Raw genomic sequence first — 23,584 nt, 5'->3', positions numbered from 1 at the left:
AAAAAAAATCTTGGAATATTTTCCGTTAATGATACTATTTAACCCTTCAAAGTTAAACACATCCATTCTGATGAATGATCAAAAGTGTCTCTTCTTCATTTAGCAGCCCATGTAGATTATCTTTCTGGAATACACTTACAAACCATGAAGGAAAACATCATTGTGATGGTAATCTTTGAAAATTACAATCTTATTTAACTGTGCTCCGGGTAAATGAAATTCCATGCTTATACCTCCCAAGCTGCTAGGCTCTCTATTTTCCTTGTGTATCAAAAACTCCATTTATCTGAACACATTAAGCAGCTCCGAAAAAGCTTGGATCAGCAGGACTACAATGTGAATTTTCAGGCTAGCATTCTTTTGCATGTCTTTATATATAATAACCCTTCTCTTCTCAAAGCCCTTTGCAGACAAGGAACTTGAGCCAAGCCTCATTGAAATCAAGCAGTGGAAAGATTCCTGTTGACTTCAATGGGAGCAGGATATGGCCTTTTAGGTATACAGCGCCACCGAAATGCAGGTATGTGAGGAATGATAGTCAGTGCATGGCAAATTGCACAACAGTTATGGGAGGGGAGATCCTGCCCGATGATACTGAGGCAAACCTCCACTTTTATTAAAAGTGCTACAGAATATTTCATGTCCATGTACAGCAAGCAAGACTTTGGGTTCAAGTTTTCTGTTGCATCTTCAGGTGGCTCAGAACAGAAAGGCAGTGCCTGAAGGAGGGGCACACAGCTGTTCGTTCTTCTGGCATGCCCCAGGGGCCAAAACAACCCTCCCTCTATCCCCCGCCAGCAAGCACCTTAGGATGTGCTCTAGTTTACCACTGGCTCTTAGTTATTCTGCATATGGGCTGCTCCAAAACAGACCAGAATCTCCACTGTGGCATGTACTCTGGAGACTCCCCTGAGCCTCCTCTTATACTGCACTGGCTGAGTTCTCGTCTGGCCCTTTTACTACCAGCAGAATGGCATGTAGGAAATGGGATGTCGGACAAAATCCTTGGCTTTTCAGGTTACTTTTGAAAATCCCACCCACATTTAACTGCATGGAATTAAAATGTATTGCCCTTAGATGGAAGAAAGGCTGATCTAACCTTTCTGAGATTCAAACCTATGGTTCTAGTAGTTTCCAACCGGCGGTTTACATCACTATCACTAAGCACTAAAGAAAATGTTCGGCTTTTGGGGTGGAGGTGAGTATGGGGGTGGGACAGACACAAATTTACAGGATTAGAGGCCAGAATGAAAAATCTACTGGGATTAAGTGGCACAGAGAATTAGTTTTCTGTCCTAAATGTAGCAATCTCACAGAACCCAATCAGAGCAAATAATTTTCAGCTGCTGATTGAAAAAGGTCAAGCAACATGGATCATGACCTCTCCATTTGCTTTTCAGCATTTCCAAGAGATGCAAGGAAACTCCGCAGCTACCAGGCATCACACGGAATGCGTGAAAGGGGTGATTTTCAAAACTGTCAAAGTCATTTTGGTGCACAAGTCCGATTGACTCTCAGTGGACAATGCCCTTTTGAAAATCCCGTCTGAAGTCTCTTCTTTAAAGCTAAAAAAATCAAACAAACACACACAGGGGGGCTGGAACAATTTAGTGGGGGTGCTGAGAGCCATTGAACCAAAGTGTAAACCCTGTATATGAGGGAAACCACTTCAAGCCAGGGGTGCAGCACTTATGAACAACCCCCCAAAATCTGTGCTCATAAAGAGCAGAAAAGAAAATGTCTAGGGCCTTGACCCTGCAAGCTGTTAAACACACACATTCACAGGCCCTGAAAGAACCATCACGAACATCTAGTCTGACTTTTAATAGAGTAGGGTGGTGCCAGAGTAGACAGGATTTTAACCTGTGACTCCTTGCACAGAAAGCATGACACTTTCCCCTGCAGACAGGCAGACCCTTGCTTGTGTAGAGAACCCCCTTTATGTCAGTGGGTGTCTGTGTGGTCACAATGGGAGCAGCCACACAGAACAGCATGCACGACTGGGGGTTGGGTAAGTCTGGTACTGACTATTCGTACCACCCTGTTGTAAACCAAGTCAGTACTGTGTAAAGCTAAGGGCTAGATTTTTCTAAAGCTTTCAGTTCCCATTTCAGTACCTAAAGCAAAGTGGCCAGATTTTCAGACGTGCTCAGCATTCACTAGCTGCCCTGGAAAACAGAAGGAGTTATGGACACCAAAGGAATGAATCCACCTTGCGTTAAGATGCCTGCTTGAATGAGGCTCTCTCCCCCATGGCTTGGGGTGTTCTTATACATGCTGTCCTACATTTGGGCCTTGGTGAATTGAGAGGGGCATCATCAGCTGCCCACACAAAAGGCACCACCTGAATAGCGACTTGGTGGGGGTGATGGGGCTTATGAAATGAAAGCTGGGTTTGGGGGAGGGGGTCATCAGCTACTCTTGAACAGCTGTGTGGGAAAGAGGACAAGCAGCCACATTCTTACACATCAGGTTGGGGAGACAGTGTAGGCTAATGCCCTTCCACACTTAGAAGACAGCAGGGTAGGGGAGGCTGGACTGTTAGTGGAAGTCAGAATATTAGAGAAGGGTAGGAAGCTATAGCTTTAAAATCATGTGAAATGTGTTGGCTTTGGCCCCAAACCCAAAAGGAAACAGAAAAAGTGATCCTACCTGAAATAAATCCACAAGGATTTGCTGAATGCTTTGTGAAGTGAAGTAAGCTCTAACTAGTTTTTTAGGTGCCTGTTTAATTGCAATATTATGGCCCATGAGCCCTGACATTTGGCAGATCTATAATACGAGCAGCAAAAAAACTCAGTAATTACATTTCAGCACAGACTAATACCAAACATTAAATAAAATCTCTAAAAGTTAATATACCCCTACATATCTGGTGTCTATAGAAGTAGGTGCATGTGTATTAGTTAAGCTTTTAATTAAGCAAATCTATGCGATAATATTTACTCAGCTAATGCCACTTAAGCAGCGAAGGATTTCACTGAGACTTACATGACACTCCTGTCTTGAAATGCCTGTATTTTTGTCACCACATCTTGCACTTAAGAGTCCACACTCATCTGAAAATAACTGGTATTCCAGAACATAAGGAACAATTACATGCTTCCTAGATAATCTCATAAATATTTTATTGGTTGCAAAGAACACAGACTCCCTAAGATTATAGCCAACCTGTAATCAAGTGGGTTTTAGCTCATATTTAACTCCTATTTCTTCATTGGAGTATGTAGATCATCAACCTTCCCTTGTCACTCATAAAGGAACACTTCAACTGTTCATTATCTGCAACACAATTTACTACTGCAAACAGGACATTATGCTATATTATTATGGAGACAGAGCCAACTGAAAGAGCCTTGAAGCCCCAAAACTCCTTTGGAGGTACACTTAAAGGAATGCATTGCTCCAAGACTGTCCATTACATTCATTCCCAGCTGGCCACTGTACATTGGCCTAAGCAAAATAAAATAAAATAAAGTCTCAAACACACATAAAGGTCAGATCCAAACTCACTGAAGTCAATGGAAAGACTCCAGTGAGTTTAGTATTAGGCTCAAAATGTAACGGGTTTCAAGGTTTATTTGCAATTATCATGTTTGCTCTTGATCAGAACATGATCAAAAGTAATTGCGTTTTCATATGAGTTACTCTATATAACTGATAAAAATATATCTCCTTATCTCATCATAATAAAGATGGACCAATATTGTCTGAGAAATGCAGAGAGTGTAATGCTGCTTTCTGCAATAGCATATGTTTGTCACAGTATGTTTTATGGATTGGGGGATTTCTTGATTTTTCATCTGTGTTTAACCTCTTGTCATGCATACTGAAAAACAATTCAGTGTTACTTTATAAACTCTGCACACACCTGGACAATACAGCAGACGACAATCTGAACAAAACCTTTCGTTTCCACTTCAGATTTATTTAGTTTTTGGCTATTGCTCGGCCAGCTAATGCAAAGGACCAGCATCATTCCCTGGATAGGGATTCATTAGGCAGAAATTTTATTTTCCCTTTGCAGCATTTCCTGTGCAAATGTCATACTCTTGAGAAGGGAAGACACAGACTGCAAAGAGGATTTTATTATGCCCTAGATTTACTAACAAGAGCTTCAAAAATCAACTGAGCCTCATTATGGTGGAATAAATAAAAATGCCATAAAGGAGCTCGCTGTCTCTTGTAGCCTCATGAAACAAGAGTTGGCATGATTTTCCAGCAGATATGAAGTCATTCACTTTGTTTAGAGTCAAAGTTTCTGGCTCCATGAAGATCACAGACAGAGATACCTAGGGCCAGAAAATCAGCCATAATTTTAAAAAATGTCTAATGTTTTTGTGTGCCCAAAGGCTTAATTTTCAGAGGGAGAGTGCTGAGCTGTTTCTGAAAATCAGGCCCCTGAGGTTGGACACCCTAACTTTGAGACACCCCAGAATGACTGGGCACTTTTGAAAATCTGTGTCAGAATCAAGATTCTATATATACACATTTTAAAATGAAGCAGTTTCTCCCCCTTCTCCATGGATACTGTAGGGTCACTGGACTCCAAGGACAAGGTCCCCACCCAGCTTCCCAAACAGCCTCACAGGGGATTGGGTTTTGCCCTTACTCCGCATTTCCTTCAGATAAAGTTCTTCCATTCCTCACATCCTTCCGCTGGACCTCTTCCTCCATTGTCATCCTGCCCAATATTCCATCCCAGTTTACTCATTTCTACCCTTATCGCCCCCAGCTCCTTCACCTCACTGCTTCCATGTTAAATTGTCCATTTCCCCTTGTTCCTCTTCTTCTGATCTTTGTTTCCTCGCCCCTGTTCTGTTTTTCTGCTCTGTAAAAACTCCCTGATTTAGTTTTTCTCTTTTTTCCTCCTGGCTTTGCCCTTCCCCCTCCTTTATCTATCATGTCCTCCTCTCCTTCCATTTTCCCTATTATTGCTCAGACCCACCACATCTAACACTGCCCCTAGTCTGACCTAACAATCCATACACCCTCTGACCCTATCCTTTCTCTCTTCACTTGATGATTATCTGTTCTGTTCATTCCCTCTGGGGCACCTGTCGGAAGACAGGATACTGAGCTAGATGGACCTTTGGTCTGATCCAGTAGGGCCATTCTTATGTTCTTATGTTCCCCTGACATTCTAATCAGTTCTCTGCCCACAGTCTATACTCTTGCCCACAGCCTCCCAAACAAATTCTCTGGCTGATGAATAATCCTCTGTCTCAATCTCTCTTCTACTCCAACAGGACCCCTGAATTCTCTGCTTCCCTAGGCCAATCTAATCCATTCTCCCATTCATCCTCTACCCTCAGTTCATGTTTTGCCTCCTCAGCCTATCTCCAGACTCCAAAGACCCCTAACTGCCTCCTCTGGCTCCCAATCTACCCTCTGCTACCCTGGTTCCATCCTTCCATTCTTTGTCTTGAATAATTTTCTATTATGTTCCCCAAGGCTCTTTCCCTATACCTGGAATCCTCACCTGCTCAGCATTCCCAATCAGTATTCTGGCTTCCACTCCATCCTTTTGTCACAACACCCACATCAGGTGCAGGAGTCAGCTGGTCCATTAGAAAAACAAAATAGCAATTTTTGGATGGCTTGTGAAATAGGCAGCTTTTAACAATCATCAGCATTTACGTTCTGATGGCCATTCTACTCAACCAACATGAATAAGGCATTTCCCCAAGGGTGATAATTGAGGAACGACAGTTGTCTTGCCAGCCAATTCTTTTTTCTGGTCTCTGCTCATAAGACACAACAAGAATATTATCCTGTCTCAGTGCCTGAGAATCAGGGCATACTGAGTAGTCATATTCCCTCTAGTTCAGGTAGTCATTCAACCTCATTGACCACAGCAGGTGGTAATACTGCAATGCTGAGGAGGTGCGTCTTGCAGATCTCACAGGACTTCGGGTTTCTGATCCAAGAGCATAAGCTGTTCGGAAATATACATATATTCTCTATTCCTTTTTCTTACAGCATAAAATTTGGTAATTTTAGAGCAGCACTTTCATTTCAGCCTATCTTCTGTGTTCCCCCCCTCCTTATTTGCTTTGCCCTGCATTGCCAATTTGCTGCTTACACATGCAATACCAAACTCATTTCTCAATTCACACAGGGCTCCAAATACCCACACAGCTCCCATTAATGCTAATGTGAGATACATGTGCATGCACAGGGCTGAACAGCTGAAAGGCCAAATCAGGGTTCTGTGGGTCATAACACCAGTTGCTATGCTAACCTATTTATCCCTGTGACCCTTTTAAACAGACACCTGGTGATTGGTAGCAGGTTTGAAAGGCGTACTTTCATTTTCTCTGCTGTAGCTACTTGCAGGGTTGCCAAGTTCATAAGGGTGAAAACAGTGTTAAAGTGAAATAGAAATGAAAATGGGAGTCAAGGACAAAACAGTTTAATGAGGATCACTCTGAAGCAATCTCTACAATCATTTTGCACAGAGGATCATCTTCACAGAGGACACAGACAATAACAGTTAGAGTTTAAGGCCAGAAGGGCCCATCAGATCATCTAGTCTGACCTCCTGTCTGTCACAGGCCACCTACACCACCCAACAATGGAAATTACACCAAAGTATTACAGATAATTACAGACAATTATCTGCCACAAGCAGGGAAGAGGAGGGACTGAGATGCACCAATGCCCAAAGCTCCTGAAGTGACAAGGAGTTCATTAAGTGAAATATACCCAATTGACCCACACTCACATGCTGCAAAGGAAGGTTAAAAAAAAAAAACCAAAATACAGGGTCACTGCCAATCTGATCTGGGGAAAAAAATCCTTCTCGACCCCACATATGGCGATCAGTTAGACCCTAAGAATGTGAGCAAGGAACAGTCAGCCAAGCATCTGAGAGAGAAAATGCCCAGTGCCATCTTGTAGCCCTGGATCTCCCCATCCAACACCCCATCTCCAGCTGTGGCCTGATGGTTCAGAGGACGGAGATTTTAAAAAGCGATAGACTACATTGGGGAGGGGGTTTCCTTCTGACCTCTGCAGCTGGCTGGCTGAAACCCGGAGGCATGAGCTTTTAGGAACATAAGACAAACTGGAAGTGAGCCCCAGGGTTGTTGAGCCCTGTCCCTCAGCCATCAAAAGCAACCCTGGCATACAACTGAACTCATAAATTTATAGAGTTAAAACTCTGAACAGACAACACAGAAACTAATTAAACCATCTCTGGAGTATAGTTCTGTCTCCACTTCTGTAAAGAACACAGCACTCTTCTCAGCCCCTGAAGCATTGCCCATGTAAAACTGGTTCAGAACAGAAGTCATCTGAAGTGCTTGAACTTGAGCAATTGACATAGTGAGAGTGACATAAGGAGCTCGTAGTGAGACGGTAGAAGAACTCATCTGCTATTCTCACAAGTGCTTTACTAGTCCTGTCAATTGTGAGAGAGAAGCAGCCTTGAAAAAAATGTCACCAACCTTATTTTAATGTGTAATTATGATAAAAAAAATGTGTAATAGTGGCCTCTACTTAGTCCACAGACCTGCCCCTCAGGTGTCTTAGGCCATGTCTATGCAAACCTAAGGGAGGTGTTATGATCTTGTTTTCTGGTTTTTGGCATCCTTCAACTTAAGGAGTCTCCTTGATGGGGGTTGCAGTGGGCAGGGAAAAAGCTGAGTTAATCCAAGATAACTGCTGCAGAATGAATAGCTCACTGTGTGTGACTAACATACTCATGCTCTGTGTCATGAAGAATTATATTTTTTCTTTCTTTGTTTATTGTTTTACTTCAGCTAATATGAATGTATAAGAACAGAATTGTGTATATGGATTTTACTGAGGAAACAAGGTTTTATGCCTACTAGCATTGCAAAGCCAGTTAAGCTAGGGAAGAGTCGACTGGAGACTATTTTGCCTTTTTCTGTCATCACTAACATTATCAGCTAGATCAGCTTGGTTTTAGGATCCCCAAGTTGAGTTTGCAGTGCCGGCAGTTGGAAAAAATTGTCCTTGGATTAGTACATAGGGCAAATTTGATGAGGGAGCCTCTGGGAAGGAATTAATATAGAACCCCACAAAGTCACACCGAGTCAATTTTTTTAAACTATAATGACACTTCCACATCTTGGGCACTTTGTCTTTCTACACCCTTTTGCGGCTCCTATATTTTATTTTACCTTCTTTCTGCCTTCCTATGGGTTTGATCCAGTGCCCATGGAAGTCAAGAGGAGTTTTTCCATTTACTTCAATTGGCTGGATTGACTTTGTTGTATCAGTCTCTGTGTTAATAATTTGAATATGCTAAAATGCTGGGTTCTTTTTAATGGACTACTAGACATGGATTGTCATGCTTAGGAGCCCGGGTGATGTGCAGCCTGCATAGCTATGAATTTATTTTTTAACACAAAGCTGCAGTGTGCCATATGAACTTTCATATAACCTTGAGGACAGGGTATAAATACGGCAACTCAGCTCACTAACCAGCATGCCAAGACAGTAACATCAGTTGGAGCCCTGAGCATAGTCTGAGGGCAGTGTATAGCCCATAGGATTCCTTCAGCCCCCCTACATTGCCCCCCACCCCCACCCCGGCAATGTGAATTGTTTTGAAACAAAAAACAAAAAACAAAACCCTCCTGCCCTGTCCTCCCAAAAAACTCACATTGAAATACTTCTTTTTTTAAGTTTATAGCTTTGGTTTCATCTGTGCCAACCAAAAACTATGATTGGAGAATACATGAAACCTTATTAAAAATACTAAGCTGCATTATATGCAAATTAGGATTTCCTTGTCTTTCGTCTCATAAAGGCTAAGAACATCACAGATGACAACCTTCTTATCAAAAATAGTTTCTAATACAAATTGCCTTTGACTATATTTACAGTGCCACTTTTAATCACCTGAACTGTCAGGCTAATGCACTTTTACAAACTACGTTGCACAAAAAATACATATAATACAGGGGGAAGTGGATGCAAATGCTTTTGGCTTTTACTGACTGCCCATTTCATGCCAATTGTTCCCGATTGAGTAGTTTTACCTTACCTTTGGAAAATGCCAAATATAAACACACTGTACTTCAAAGGAAGTAAAATCTACTCAGGATTTAACATTTGTCTGTGTAATTACCCTTACCCTTATAGTAAATATAAGCTAACAATAACCATCTGAGTACAGCTATCCTTCCGAACTGTTGTTCTGTCATTATGTCACAGTTAGGTACAATTAATAAAATGGTCCACTAAGGACTCTGCCAGACATTTTTATCTCTGTAGGTACATTTTCATTCCATGCAATAAATTGGTTAGTCTCTAAGGTGCCACAAGTCCTCCTTTTCTTTTTGCGAATACAGATTAACACGGCTGTTACTCTGAAACTTCTCATGCGTGTGTCTCTTCTACAAGGGCAGAGGTGTTACCAGCTGTACCATCCACTAGTCAGTATTCAACTAACATCTGAAAAAGTCGGCCATGTGTTAGCATTTTCTGTGGAGTTTTCTCAGTGCATGGTAGACACTGGATTTCAAATACAGGTACGGACATTTCCTTTATTTTATAAACCCTTATACAGAAGCAGTGAGGATTTAAAAGCAGACGATGTGGTATTGAGACAGCTTCCACTAGACAAGAACCGATTTGTCACCTGGACCAATGCAGCAGAGCCACCCCATTAGTGTGCTCCTGGATGCCGCTTGCAATGTTTTAAAAGCACATGTGCTCCAAATCCTTTGCCCAGGATGCTGCTGCTGCTGGACATTTGGACAGTGAGTCAAGGACATGTTAGATCTCTGCAAAGCCAAAGTGAAAGGAATCTCAGTCCTTGCAAGGGAGGAAGTACTAATGTGAAAGCTCACTCAGCAATGCAAATTGTTCTATAGTTTATGGAGTCTGTAAAGAGGGAGAGGCTCGGGATGCTATTCTGTGGTACATCACTGCTGTGGGACAAAGTGTGTAACAGCAAGGGAAACATGATATTTTTAGGGCCAGTGTGGAGCTAACCTGATTTACACCAGCTGAAGATCTGGTGCTTCAGCCCTGGCTGTGCCCTCTAGATGCTAGCTCAATGCAAGCAAATAACTACTTTTCATGAAATATTTGTTGCCCTCTTCTCAGCCTACACAGCCTACCATTTTGAACCAAATGATTTCAACAGACTACACAGATACTTAAAGTGAAGCTTGTGACTAATTGCTTTCTTGGATTGGGGCCAGAGTGCTCAGCACTTTGTAGACTTGAGAACTGGATTTCACCATTTAGAGACACAATATCACTTGGATCAGGATACTCCTACACTTTTAGAGCTGTGTGGGCTTTTCATAATGGAAGTCATGGGAGCTGTGTGTTTCAAGCCCTTCAGGGCACTTTGCAAGCAGTCCTGGAAATTCAAAAAACAAAGGCAGAAACGACTCAGTGTTAAACATTTACCTATGGCATCTTAATGGCTGTTGAAAGAGCCATGGTTTATGATCATTTAATGTTTGTTTGAAATACTTTGACTTTTATAATTAGGGATCTTTTTGCATGTGGGTGACTGAATGTATTAATAGCTGAACCAGTTTCAATGAGAACCTTGAATGCTGCCAAGTAAAACCAAGGACTGCGTGGTAGGCTAATAGGAAAGAGGAACTCAGTAACAATCCCACAGCAAAACAAAGGACCAATGAAGTGTCAATGAGATGGTTAATTTCTCTGAGGAGTGAGGTGTAGAAAGCACATTTCTTCCATTCCCTTTTAAAAATAAACTCTTAAAACACGGGTACCTTACCCTGTGTTTGCAAAGGTGATTTCCATCATAGCAACTATTGTGATTACTCTGTTGTCACAAAACCAGGGCTCTAGTTATTGAAATGAGGAAGTAAGGGCTACTTAGGGCACAAAACAATGCCAAGGCACAATTTTATGTACTGCATCGCATTACTTTTGGGCTATTCTCCATCACCACCTTGTAATATTTCCCCAAAATTGCCATGATAAAACAGCAGCCCTGCTTATTATAGGCAGAGCTGCACCCAAGTGAGAATGTTGTTCAGAGTGTACCAGCAGCTCTTTAATACAAGTGTCAAGGTTGTTTCCCCAGTAATATACAGTAGTGCTGGGAACATAAAGGGAGAATCCTTGCTCAAAGAATATTTACCAACCTGACAAAATAATTAAGTCAAGAATCTGAGACGGCTTTTACATATAAATGTAATTCAAACTATAATGGATTCAAATGGTGGCTTTTAAGTGACAGCAGCTGGCTAAGTGCTGGAGAGTCATATGCCCTATAAAAATTTACATATGAATTTACTTTGAGTGAGGTAAACACTTTCTAGAAAGATGTGTGTACCCCCTCCTTACTGCCCAGTCCTCACACCCTTGGGTATGCTCCTGATATAGTTGGTTGTCCTGTCACCCTTAGACTACCAGGCAACTCTGGGCTGGGGGAGGAAGCTGCTACCTGCAAACAGGTAGGTGGTGAGAACTGGGTGAGAGGCCATGAAGCCATTGAGTTCTTCCCTCAGCAGCAACACCCTAGAGGACATCTGTAAACAAAAGCATCCCTGGCCTGAGGAGGGGAGAAAGCTACCATGCCTGAGCCTCAGTATGAGCTGCTGCAATCTGCCTCCAGCCTAAAAAATGTGTCTTGCTGGCTGTGGCCTACTCAGCACTGTGGTGTTGCCTTCTTCCTAATCCTACTCCCAACAAAGGTCTCTGTCCACAAAGGAAGCAGGTGTGAACATTCCCCTTTCATCCCCTACACTCAGCACATAATAGATTGGCCAACCCAAAAGGAGGCCAGTTTCAAACCAGCCAATCCCTGACCAGCTACTCAAAAAAACAAATAAGAGAAGCACTCCCAGACACCAAGTGATCACTGGGTGAGGGGGCCTCCAGCTCTACTCAGATGAGGAGGAAGAGCACAAGCAAGATGAGCCCCCCTTACAAATAGGAGACAGCATTAATACTCCCTTATAGACACTTTTATATTGCATTAAGAGGAAGGAAGGTCTTGTGGTAAGGTTACTGGTTTAAGTCTCACATGATCTGGGTTCTAATCTCTGTTTAACCATAAATTTTCTGTAGGCAAATTACTTATTCCCTGGTGCCTCAGTGAACCCAGCCGTAAAACTGATAATATTTATTTTCTTCCCCCTTTGGTCTGTCTTTTCTATTTAGATTGTAAGCTCTTCTGGGCAGAGGCTGACTTACTCTGCATTTGTATAGTGTCTAGCACAATGGGGCTCCAAACTTGGCAGAAGCCTCTAGGTGTGACACTAATAAATAAATAGAAAATACCTAGCTCTTTTATGGCTTACATAACATATAATAAAAATATCAAAACCCAATACTCCTCCAAATTAAAAAAGATAGACATGTTAGAAAACACATGCACTCTCTCGTATCATAGAGTAACAATAATTTTAAAATTCCAGTCCCATTGTCAACTTAATAACTAAGCCCTTATATTACTGTGTCACAGTCATTTCCCCCCATGCTTAATTTTCAATCTATATTATCCAACTGTGTTTTGAAAAAATGCATTTACAAATATTAAATACTGGCTTAATTCAGAATACTAAAACATTCCTCATACAATGGGTTTAAACTATATATGTGTGGATATATAAGTTATTCACTTGAGGTAGTTGTGTGTTACACTTCTGTTTCCAGGAACCTATCCTTGCAACAAAGCCCGTTGCCAACTGTGCCCACATATCTATTCAGGGGACACCATCAAAGGGCCTAATAACATCAGCCACACTATCAGAGGCTCGTTCACCTGCACATCCACCAATGTGATATATGCCATCATGTGCAAGCAATGCCCCTCTGCCATGTACATTGGTCAAACTGGACAGTCTCTACGTAAAAGAATAAATGGACACAAATCAGATGTCAAGAATTATAACATTCATAAACCAGTCGGCGAACACTTCAATCTCTCTGGTCACGCAATCACAGACATGAAGGTCGCTATCTTACAACAAAAAAACTTCAAATCCAGACTCCAGCGAGAAACTGCTGAATTGGAATTCATTTGCAAATTGGATACTATTAATTTAGGCTTAAATAGAGACTGGGAGTGGCTAAGTCATTATGCAAGGTAGCCTATTTCCCCTTGTTTTTTTCTACCCCCCTCCACCGACGTTCTGGCTAAACTTGGATTTATGCTGGAAATGGCCCACCTTGATTATCATGCACATTGTAAGGAGAGTGGTCACTTTGGATAAGCTATTGCCAGCAGGAGAGTGAGTTTGTGTGTGGGGAGGGTGGGGGGAGAGGAAGGGGGGTGAGAAAACCTGGATTTGTGCTGGAAATGACCCATCTTGATTATCATGCACATTGTAGGGAGAGTGGTCACTTTGGATGAGCTATTACCAGCAGGAGAGTGAGTTTGTGTGTGTATGGGGGTGCGGGGGTGAGAAAACCTGGATTTGTGCTGGAAATGGCCCACCTTGATTATCATGCACATTGTAGGGAGAGTGGTCGCTTTGGATAAGCTATTACCAGCAGGAGAGTGAGTTTTTGTGTGTGTGTTTTTTTGAAAGAAAAAAAAAGGGGGGTGGGGGGTGAGAAAATCTGTATTTGTGCTGGAAATGGCCCACCTTGATTTTCATACACATTGTGAGGAGAGTGGTCACTTTGGATAAGCTATTACCAGCAGGAGAGTGAGTTTGTGTGTGTGGTTTTTGGAGGGGGGTGGGGGGGTGAGAAAACCTGGATTTGTGCTGGAAATGGCCCACCTTGATTATCATACACATTTTAAAGAGAGTGGTCACTTTGGATGGGCTATTACCAGCAGGAGAGTGAGTTTGTGTGTGTATGGGGGTGCGGGGGTGAGAAAACCTGTATTTGTGCTGGAAATGGCCCACCTTGATTTTCATACACATTGTGAGGAGAGTGGTCACTTTGGATAAGCTATTACCAGCAGGAGAGTGAGTTTGTGTTTCTGGTTTTTGGAGGGGGGTGGGGGGGTGAGAAAACCTGGATTTGTGCTGGAAATGGCCCACCTTGATTATCATACACATTTTAAAGAGAGTGGTCACTTTGGATGAGCTATTACCAGCAGGAGAGTGAGTTTGTGTGTGTATGGGGGTGCGGGGGTGAGAAAACCGGGATTTGTGCTGGAAATGGCCCACCTTGATTATCATACACATTTTAAAGAGAGTGGTCACTTTGGATGGGCTATTACCAGCAGGAGAGTGAGTTTGTGTGTGGGGGGGGGGGGGCACGGAGGGTGAGAAAACCTGGATTTGTGCTGGAAATGGCCCAACTTGATGATCACTTTAGATAAACTATTACCAGCAGGAGAGTGGGGTGGGAGGAGGTATTGTTTCATGGTCTCTGTGTATATAATGTCTTCTGCAGTTTCCACAGTATGCATTCGATGAAGTGAGCTGTAGCTCACGAAAGCTCATGCTCAAATAAATTGGTTAGTCTCTAAGGTGCCACAAGTACTCCTTTTCTTTTTGCGAATACAGACTAACACGGCTGTTACTCTGAAACTTCCGTTTCTTCTAATTTTTAAATTCTTACCTATGAGGTATCTGCTTTTTTTGCTGAAAAAAAAATATTCAGGAGAACAAAACAATTTAAAAACATTATAAAAAAGATCAACGCTGCATCAGTTTAAGAATTTGGTAGCAAATTATTTTATTTTAAATATGAAGCGTGAAGAACATCAGAGAGGAAAGGACAAAAGAATTAAGTTAATAAATCTAACTAATAGCCCTTTTTTGAGGAAAAAATATATTGTGGGATTAATTTTTTTCAAATCCCAAGAGCGATCTCTTTTTTTTCTTCTTTTCTTTTCAGAATGCAATTTTCATTCTTTTGATAAATTAGAAGGATTTTAATTTCCTTTTTCATTACCACTTGACTTATAAACACAGGCCTAAGCTGGGCTTCAGAGGATTACGTGTTAACAGAAAGGCACACGAATCGTACATGTTAATTCTAAACAGTTTGTTGAAGCCCAGAGTCAGAAGGACAGTTGGCACCATTAATGAAAACAGTCAGCAAGAGCAAAGTGTGATGCTGACCATTTCTCCATTCTGCTTGGCTAACTGAAGGCTGTAGATGCATTATTCATATATACTTTTAAATTGGAAAACAACAGGTGATTTGCTTGTCTCCTTCCAACTACTGCTTGTTGTTGTTATGCTTCCCCTGAGCTCTGCATGTATAAGTTATATGACACATATCCAATGTCTGGAATATCAATGTCAGAATATTGCCCGTCAAACATGAACGGCTTCTGCTAATTCCACTGTAGTCAGAGTTCTGCTGAAGTTGCTCTTCATGGGGATATCATTCAGCCCAAAACATGTTGCTTTGGGCTTTAAATTTGGCATGAAACCTTCAGACTATAGGCTGCTGGGGTTTTTTGTATTTTGCAGAATTATAGCTACTTTTACATTATGGACCGTATCCTGCGCCCATTGAAATAAATGTCAAAGCTCCAATTGACTTCAGTGTTACACTGCTAGGACTTATACGAGTAACTGTAGGAATGTACAAGTTTCAGACATTACTATGCACTTTTGACGCAAATCCATGCCTCCATATCAATGTAAGGAGCTGGGTTTTGGGGCTGGGTGGTTCCATGGGGTGAAGGAAGAAAATAATCCTCTCCCCGAAGTGAGGAGGTTAATGCAGGTTACTCCAGTCTACAATCCACATAAGGAAATGTATCCTCTGTGCAGTCTTCCAAACATTGCCTCCCTCACAGATTCCAGGGCCAAAAAGCCTTCCACATCCAACCTCTAGGGAGCAGGTTTTGCACCTTAATGAGTGCAAGAAAACAGTTATTCATTAGGGCTGTCAAGAGATTAAAAAATTAATCACAATTAGTCGCACTGTTAAACAATAATAGAATACCATTTATTTAAATATTTTGGATGTTTTCTACATTTTCGAATATATTGATTTCAATTACAACACAGAGGACAAATTGTACAGTGCTCACTTTATATTCATTTTTGATTACAAGTACTTGCACTGTAAAAAAAACAAAAGAAATAACATTTTTCAATTCACCTAATACAAGTACTGTAGTGCAATCTCTTTATCATGAAATTTGAACTTACAAATGTAGAATTATGTACAAAAAATAACTGCATTCAAAAATAAAACAATGTAAAGCTTTAGAGCCTGTAAGTCCACTCAGTCCTACTTCTTGTTCAGCCAGTCACTCAGAGAAACAAGTTTGTTTACATTTGCAGAAGATAATGCTGCCTGCTTCTTGTTTACAATGTCACCTGAAAATGAGAACAAACGTTCGTATGGCACTATTGTAGCCGGCATCACAAGATATTTATATGCCAGATGTGCTAAAAATTCATATGTCTCTTCATGCTTCAACCACCATTCCAGGGGACATGCATCCATGCTGATGTTGGGTTCTGCTTGATAACAATCCAAGCAGTGTGGACCGACACATGTTCATTTTCATTATGTGAGTCAGATGCCACCAGCAGAAGGTTGATTTTCTTTTTTGGTTGTTCAGGTTCTGTTGTTTCCTCACCAGAGCGTTGCTCTTTTAAGACTTTTGAAAGCATGTTCCGCACCTCATCCCTCTCAGATTTTGGAAGGCACTTCAGATTCTTAAACCTTGGGTCGAGTGCTGTAGCTATCTTTTGAAATCTCACATTGGTACCTTCTTTGCATTTTGTCATATCTGCAGCGAGAGTGTTCTTAAAACAAACAACATGTGCTGGGTCATTATCCAAGACTGCTATAACATGAAATATATGGCAGAATGCAGGTAAAACAGAACAGGAGACATACAATTCTCCCCCAAGGAATTCAGTCACAGATGTAATTAATGCATTATTTTTTTAATGAGCATCATCAGCATGGAAGCCGAAGCAATAAGAGGCATACGAATGGTGTAGCATATCTGTCACGTAAATACCTTGCAATGCTGGCTACAAAAGTGTCATGCAAATGCCTGTTCTCACTTTCAGGTGACATTGTAAATAAGAAGAAGGCAGCATTATCTCCTGTAGATGTAAACAAATGTTTTTGTCTTAGTGATTGGCTGAACAAGAAGTAGGACTGATTGGACTTGTAGGCTCTGAAGTTGTACATGGTTTTGTTTTTGAGTGCAGTTATGTAACAAAAAAAAATCTACATTTCTAAGTTGACCTTTCACCACACAGAGATTGCAGTACAGTACTTGTATGAGGTGAATTGAAAAATACTATTTCTTTTGTTTATCTTTTACAGTGCAAATATTTGTAATCAAGAATAATATACACTTTGATTTCAATTACAGCACAGAATACAATATATATGAAAACGTAGAAAAACATCCGAAATATTCTATTGTTTAACAGTGCTATTAAAACTGTGATTAATCGTAATAAATTTTTTTAATTCCGATTAATTTTTTTTAGTTAATTGCCTGAGTTAACTGCAGTTAATCAACAGCCCTATTATTCATGTTTTCAAATTACTGCTTGGAGGATGCTTATCCAGAATGTAAAAAAGAAACATTTAAAATGACCAAAATATTTAAGAACATAAGAATGGGCATACTGGGTCAGACCAGTCAGAGAGTGGTTGGATCATGGGGTCCCACTCCAAAGAAATGTGGAGGCACAGACTGTCACTGGAAAGGGGGACACTGAGGGGACTGGAAAAGAGTCCCAGAAGGGGCAGCTTACCCCTTACCCCTGAAATCAATGGTACTACTCTCAAAGTAAGGTATTACTCAAGATGAGGAAGGATATCAGACCCTGGGGGCCTTCATGTGCATTCATAGGAAATGGCATAAGAGGTAGAATGTTGCTGAATACATAGAGGAGCTCCTGGTTCTATTCCTGACCCTGATACTGATTTACTTTAAGTCTCTTACAACCAAATTCTTAGTAGGTGATTTTTGGGTCCAGTCAGGTAGACATAAACATGAACTAAGCTGAGTATGCCACTACAAGGCTCTACCATGCCATTAAGACACATCCCCAGGAAGCTGTACTACCCAAGGGGACCACGTCCACCAGCTACGCCTGCTTCAGGGATGCAGCATGCCAGGCAATCTCCATGGGTGGGCAGGGAGACACGTGGTGGCCCTGTCCCTGCCACTTCCCCATCCCCATTCAGGAGCACAGAGGGAACAGTTCCAGCACTCCAAGAAGCACAAGGTGCCCAGCTGCTGCTTAGGGTACAAGGCCACCAGTACAGCAGCCAGCACATTCCATCTCACAGTGATTTTCACTAGCAATATGAAGGTGCAAAAACGGGCAGTAGTTTTCATAATCTGGTCGTCCCCCCCCCGTCCCCTCCCCCCGAATGTGCTTGTATGTCACCCATTTGTAAAATAGCCACAACAATGCTCATCTCTGGGTCTTACATCACCTCTCTCAGTAATTCATTGATGTCTGGAAAGCACATTTAGATTCTTGGATGAAAAATCAATTAAAAAAAACCTGTGGACTATTCTGAGAACTAAAATGGATTTTGGCAGTTCTGAGCTTAATTCTTTTAGCAAAAACAAGAAAGAGGAATATCCCAGTACCCATTAATACCCAGGTCCTGCAGTCAAAGAACAGGCATACAGAATATTCTCCGCACATCTTACACAGCACTACCCTTAATATTCACACACCAACATTGAGTGTGTCACAGGAAGCATCTATTTTATTATAGCCATAACTATTATTTGCATTATGGTGATGCTTAGTGACCCAAGGCAAGATTGGGGCCCCATTTGGTGTGATAGGTGCTGTACAAACATAAAAAGAGACCATCCACAAGACCAAAGTCACATAGTAGTTCAGTGGCAGAACTAGGAATAGAGTTCATATCTTTTTTGTCCCAGTCTATTGCCCTATTCACTGGACCACACTACCTCTTGCATTGTAGCTCTGATCTAAACTTATCCTTATAAAGGGCACAATGTAGCTTCTTTGAACACAATGGCAAAACTCATACTGATTCCAGTGGGTGCCCATAGTTTATTCCTTCAAAGTACATTATTTATTGTATATAAGCACACCTGTATAACTTAAATGCCATAGTCCCCGAAGTCCACATCAACCAGCTGGACTTCAGTAGCCATCTTGACATTCCAGACCCACAATGACTGGAGACAGGGAGCCTCTGCCGCATCAGGTTATCGCATGTCACAGAATGTTCCGGACTGTGTTCATAATCTTTGTAGGTAGCCAGACAGCAGGCCCTCTGACAGCCATGTCTAGCATGGTAGATCACCTCTTTTTTGTATGACCTCAAGGATGGTGCTGTACGGGTTCACCATGAGATCAGGTGAGCCCCCACCATCTGCCTTAGTGAAACGCCAATATCTTTGGCCTTCCGAATAACCAGAGTTGGGGAGAGAAAATGCTGTTTGCTGTGGTTTTTTAACACAATGGATTTTCTAACATTCTCTCTCCAAATTCTGAAAGCAAGCCCATCAAGTTCAGTTTTGCAAGTCTGTTCCCCTTTTTACGAACCTGCCAGAGAAAAGAGAGTGCCAAATACTAGTGCCCACAACTGAAAGAATTACAGTTACACCATTATTAAAATGTCCATCAGCAAATCACATGCGATTGCCCCACTTGGGTGCTTTAATTTATGAAAATCGCATTCGTAATGAGACTCAATGTGTAACGTATATATGAGAAAGTTGAAGTCTTAACATATAACAAAAATATTCTCAGTGCCATTCTTTTCATGCTTCATTAATAAAGAACAGAATGCCTCTAGACTTTCTATAACATATGCATTGAGTGATTTCAAACCAGCCTGAAATTCTTCTCAAATGAGGTTTATAATGTACTTCAGCAATAAAAATGCATTTTTTATTGCTTAGCTTGTAAAGTTCTTCCCATGTTCCACTAGGAGAAAATTATTTGTCATTTTTTGCAAAGCATAGCTTGTTAGTTTGATGGTTTTTAGGAATTTTCTGTTTTAACTTTCTAGTCATGTATGAATGTATTCCGCACTAGGATTATGAGCTTGGAGAACCGGTGCTGGGGAAGAAGAGTCTTACATTTGCTATATGAGAGCAATTTTTTTAACCCAGTTAAAAACAAATTAGAGATGTAGAGGGGGAAAAACATGCACTACTCTTCTGAGGCACATTAAATCTGGATGCATCTTCCAGTTCATCATATACAGTGCATACACCTACATCATAAGAAATTCAGAATGAATTGCAAAATGCATTACTTGTGCGTAACTTGGTCAGATCACAAATAATTGTCTAAAGAGCATTGTTGGATGAACCTGCAAGAAAGGATCTTCTGCTGAAAAAATGTTTCTCAACAATTCTTTACCACCATGATAAATCTCCTCACATCTCCTCCACACATAAAGATGGGTTTATTTCAACAAAATCAATGGTACTTCCAGTTCTCTCCTGGGATGAATATACACGACTCCCTTGCTTGCTTTCTTCATGACCCCTACTTCTGTAACTGGAAGCCTTTAAATCATTTGAAGACTTCAGTAACTCAACCAGAGGTTATGGGTCTATTACAGGAGTGGGTGGGTGAGATTCTGTGGCCTGTGATGTGCAGGAGGTCAGACTAGATTATCACAATGGTTTCCCTTCTGGCCTTAAAGTCTATGAGTCTGCAGGGTATCCTCATCACCTCCCATGAGGGGATAAGCATTCTCCACTTCTGTAGAGTTCAGTGGGAACTGAAGAGGTGCAGGTGCTCCATAGCTGTTTATGCTGGTGTCATGGTGGGATTTTTCAGTGAAACTGAAATAAAGAATGTTCCCAAGTCCTCACTATTTGTCCCACTTCCAAAGAGCTCCTAATGCTTTTTAAGCACTTCTGTAACAGGGCCAAAAACAGAGTACCCGACAATTAACCGTATCTCCATTCTTCAATACTTTTCACCATGTTCAGGACACAGACTTGGGGCTTTTGCCTACAAGGCATGGAAATTAATAGGGGTTGATGCCACGCTGCTGCTGAAATCAACAGGGATCACATGAGAAGTACTTTGCACTTTGCAGGATTAGGTCTTTTGTTTGTAATGGACTGTCTAGTCCGGACTTCATGAACCATTCCTAATAAATGTTGTTCTAAGATCATTTGATGCCGTGCCCACTCAGTGCTCACACATATGCTGGAGCTTGAAGCTGTATGCGATTGCCAAGGCAACACGAAAGTGATGCACTCTCCTAAGCTTGTCTTCGAATGAGACAAGAGCATCGCATCATGTTCTGGGTGTGGAAGAGCAGGAAATGGAGAGCGTCTGTGTTGGAAATGGGGATTTGTCTGTACAGTTAATGGGGCCAGACAGTTTAATCTGTAATGCACGGGCTCAGTTTAGGGTACCAGTGTCTCAGAAAGAAGCTCTGAGAGGATTCTCCCCGAAAAAAATGTTAGGGGTAGTATGGGTGTTGCTTTTTGTATTCCAGCAGATGCCCTACGCAAAACTAGAGACCCATTTTGCGAGGTACTATCCATACACATAGGATGAGAGGCTCTCCCCCAAAGAGCTTCCGATCTAAACAGGTAAGATAGAACAAGTATGGGAGGAAGGAAGGATTATGATGATGCCCTCAGTGAAGAGCATTTTCAAAAATACTGCGATGACAGCAATTATTAACACTACATGCATGGCAAAGTCACACAAAAGCGATGGAAGCAGGGAGTGGCAAAGAGCAGCATTCTTTATGGACAATTTCACGGGATTCTTGATTTTGTATATAGCCTCAAGATACCATGGTGATGAGTGAATAAGGAATAGATCACTGGACAGACAGACGTACACAAATTAGGTAGAGTCTATGTTTTGAGAGAGCAATATTGCAAAGAGATTTAATGTAACTGGCAGACGGCCATGACTACAGATCCTAGCCTGATCTCTGTTTCTCAGGAGCTGATAGGAATTCTGGAGTCTGAGTCAAAGTGACCGAGGATGTGTACCTATTTGGTTCTCTCTCATCCCCTCATGGAGAAATGAGAATAAGGGGTAGTGTGAGTCCCGGAGCAATTATACTGATAGGAGAATTTTTAAAACAACCTATAATGGAAAATTAGATTTTTAAGTAAACAAAAGTTTTTTTAGAAATGTGTCCACTCGCCTTGAAAATTTTTGATTTTTCATCAATTTTTTTTTCGATTTTGGCAGTATTAGGCACAGTTTTTAGGATTTTGGGAGTTTGGGGCTTTCAGAATTCTTGGATTTTCAATTAAAAGTCTAAATTCTGCACAGAACCACCCTCCCCACCCCCCATCCCCCACAAAAAGTAAATTTTCCAACCAAATCTAATGAGAGCATTGAATCACTCCTATCACTGTCTGTGAAAATGCACCCAAGAAATCTCAACTATCAACATTTATCAGCACTCATAATTTATATAGAAGCAGAAAGTGGACATTTGTAAACTATGCAGAGATACTGGTCCATTTGTACATGGTTGTTTGCATATGGTTTGATATTTATTTCTGGTTCATGATCAGAACTTGCCATCTGATATGAATTGAATTTGACAGGTAAATGGCAGTTAACTTAAATTTTGTATGGGTAGGATATTTTGCTATATTCAGCCAGTGAAACAAAGACTTCCTGGAGTGAGAATGTTATTAAAATGCTAATAGAGCTAATTCTAAAAAAGATGTTTGCTCAGACCTCAGCCGGGAATGTATCCATTTTGCAAAGATCTAACGTGTGTGTTTTTAACTTAAAAGGTTTTCCCCTTACACATGATCTAAAGAATCCTTTGAAATGGGCCAATATCATTTGAGATGCCTCATGCAAATTGAGACAGAGGATTTTTATATAGCTAAAGAGAAACAAAGGATAATTGAACTTAAATATGTTATAATATTGATACAATTGTAAGTATGGGCTATGTATGAGATAAGACATTATATAAACCTCGAGAAAGATGCCAGAAATGATACAGCCGGTGAACTGCTAGTAAGAAAATAGTAGACCTTGTTGTCATGCAAGGTTTTATTTTTCCTTAATAGATTTTAACCTAAAGCTCTTTTCTAAGTAATTAAGGGCTTCTCTACTTGGGGAATTGTTTCTGATTAACTATTCATGATGCACTCTGGAAGGGATTAATCTAAATTGGAATAAAGTACTCTTACTCCAGAATAAGAGCATCCATACAGGCCATTAATCAGGAATAGCTATTCCACTTTAAATTCACACCCTTCCTTTATCCAAATTAACTTCCCAGAATAGATAAGCCATAAACTTATCTCCGAGTTAGACCTTCCTATGAAGTATTTTCTGATCATCTTTTGAAATGATCTCACCATCCCCAAAGATCACCGAGCTGGAGGTTTGGTCTGGAACTATCTCAATCCCCATGTTCTAGCATGAAAGAAAAAGACAATTATGCTTTTGTTTAAAAGTACAAGGTACTTACTATTTGTTCATGATTTCTTAATTAGTGCCATTAAACTCAATTTCTACACTATGGGCTCAAATCTTAGCACCTGCTAAGGTGGTGGAAAGCAGCTGGATATTTCCCTTATGAGGGCATAGGAAAACTGGGGGAAGGGGCTGCTAGGGCAAGGCAGGTGGAATACACATGTTGGGTTGCACTGCTGGCTGCAGCCAGCATTCTGTAGTGGAATGCTGATGCTGCTCACGATCAGGGGAGGAGAAAGGTAGTTTAGGCTCCCACTCCCACCATCAACTGC

Source organism: Caretta caretta, chromosome 10 (assembly GCF_965140235.1).
Source record: "Caretta caretta isolate rCarCar2 chromosome 10, rCarCar1.hap1, whole genome shotgun sequence".
NCBI lineage: Eukaryota > Metazoa > Chordata > Testudines > Cheloniidae > Caretta > Caretta caretta.
The sequence above is the reverse complement of the archived record's forward strand: the minus strand, read 5'-3'. Positions refer to the sequence as shown.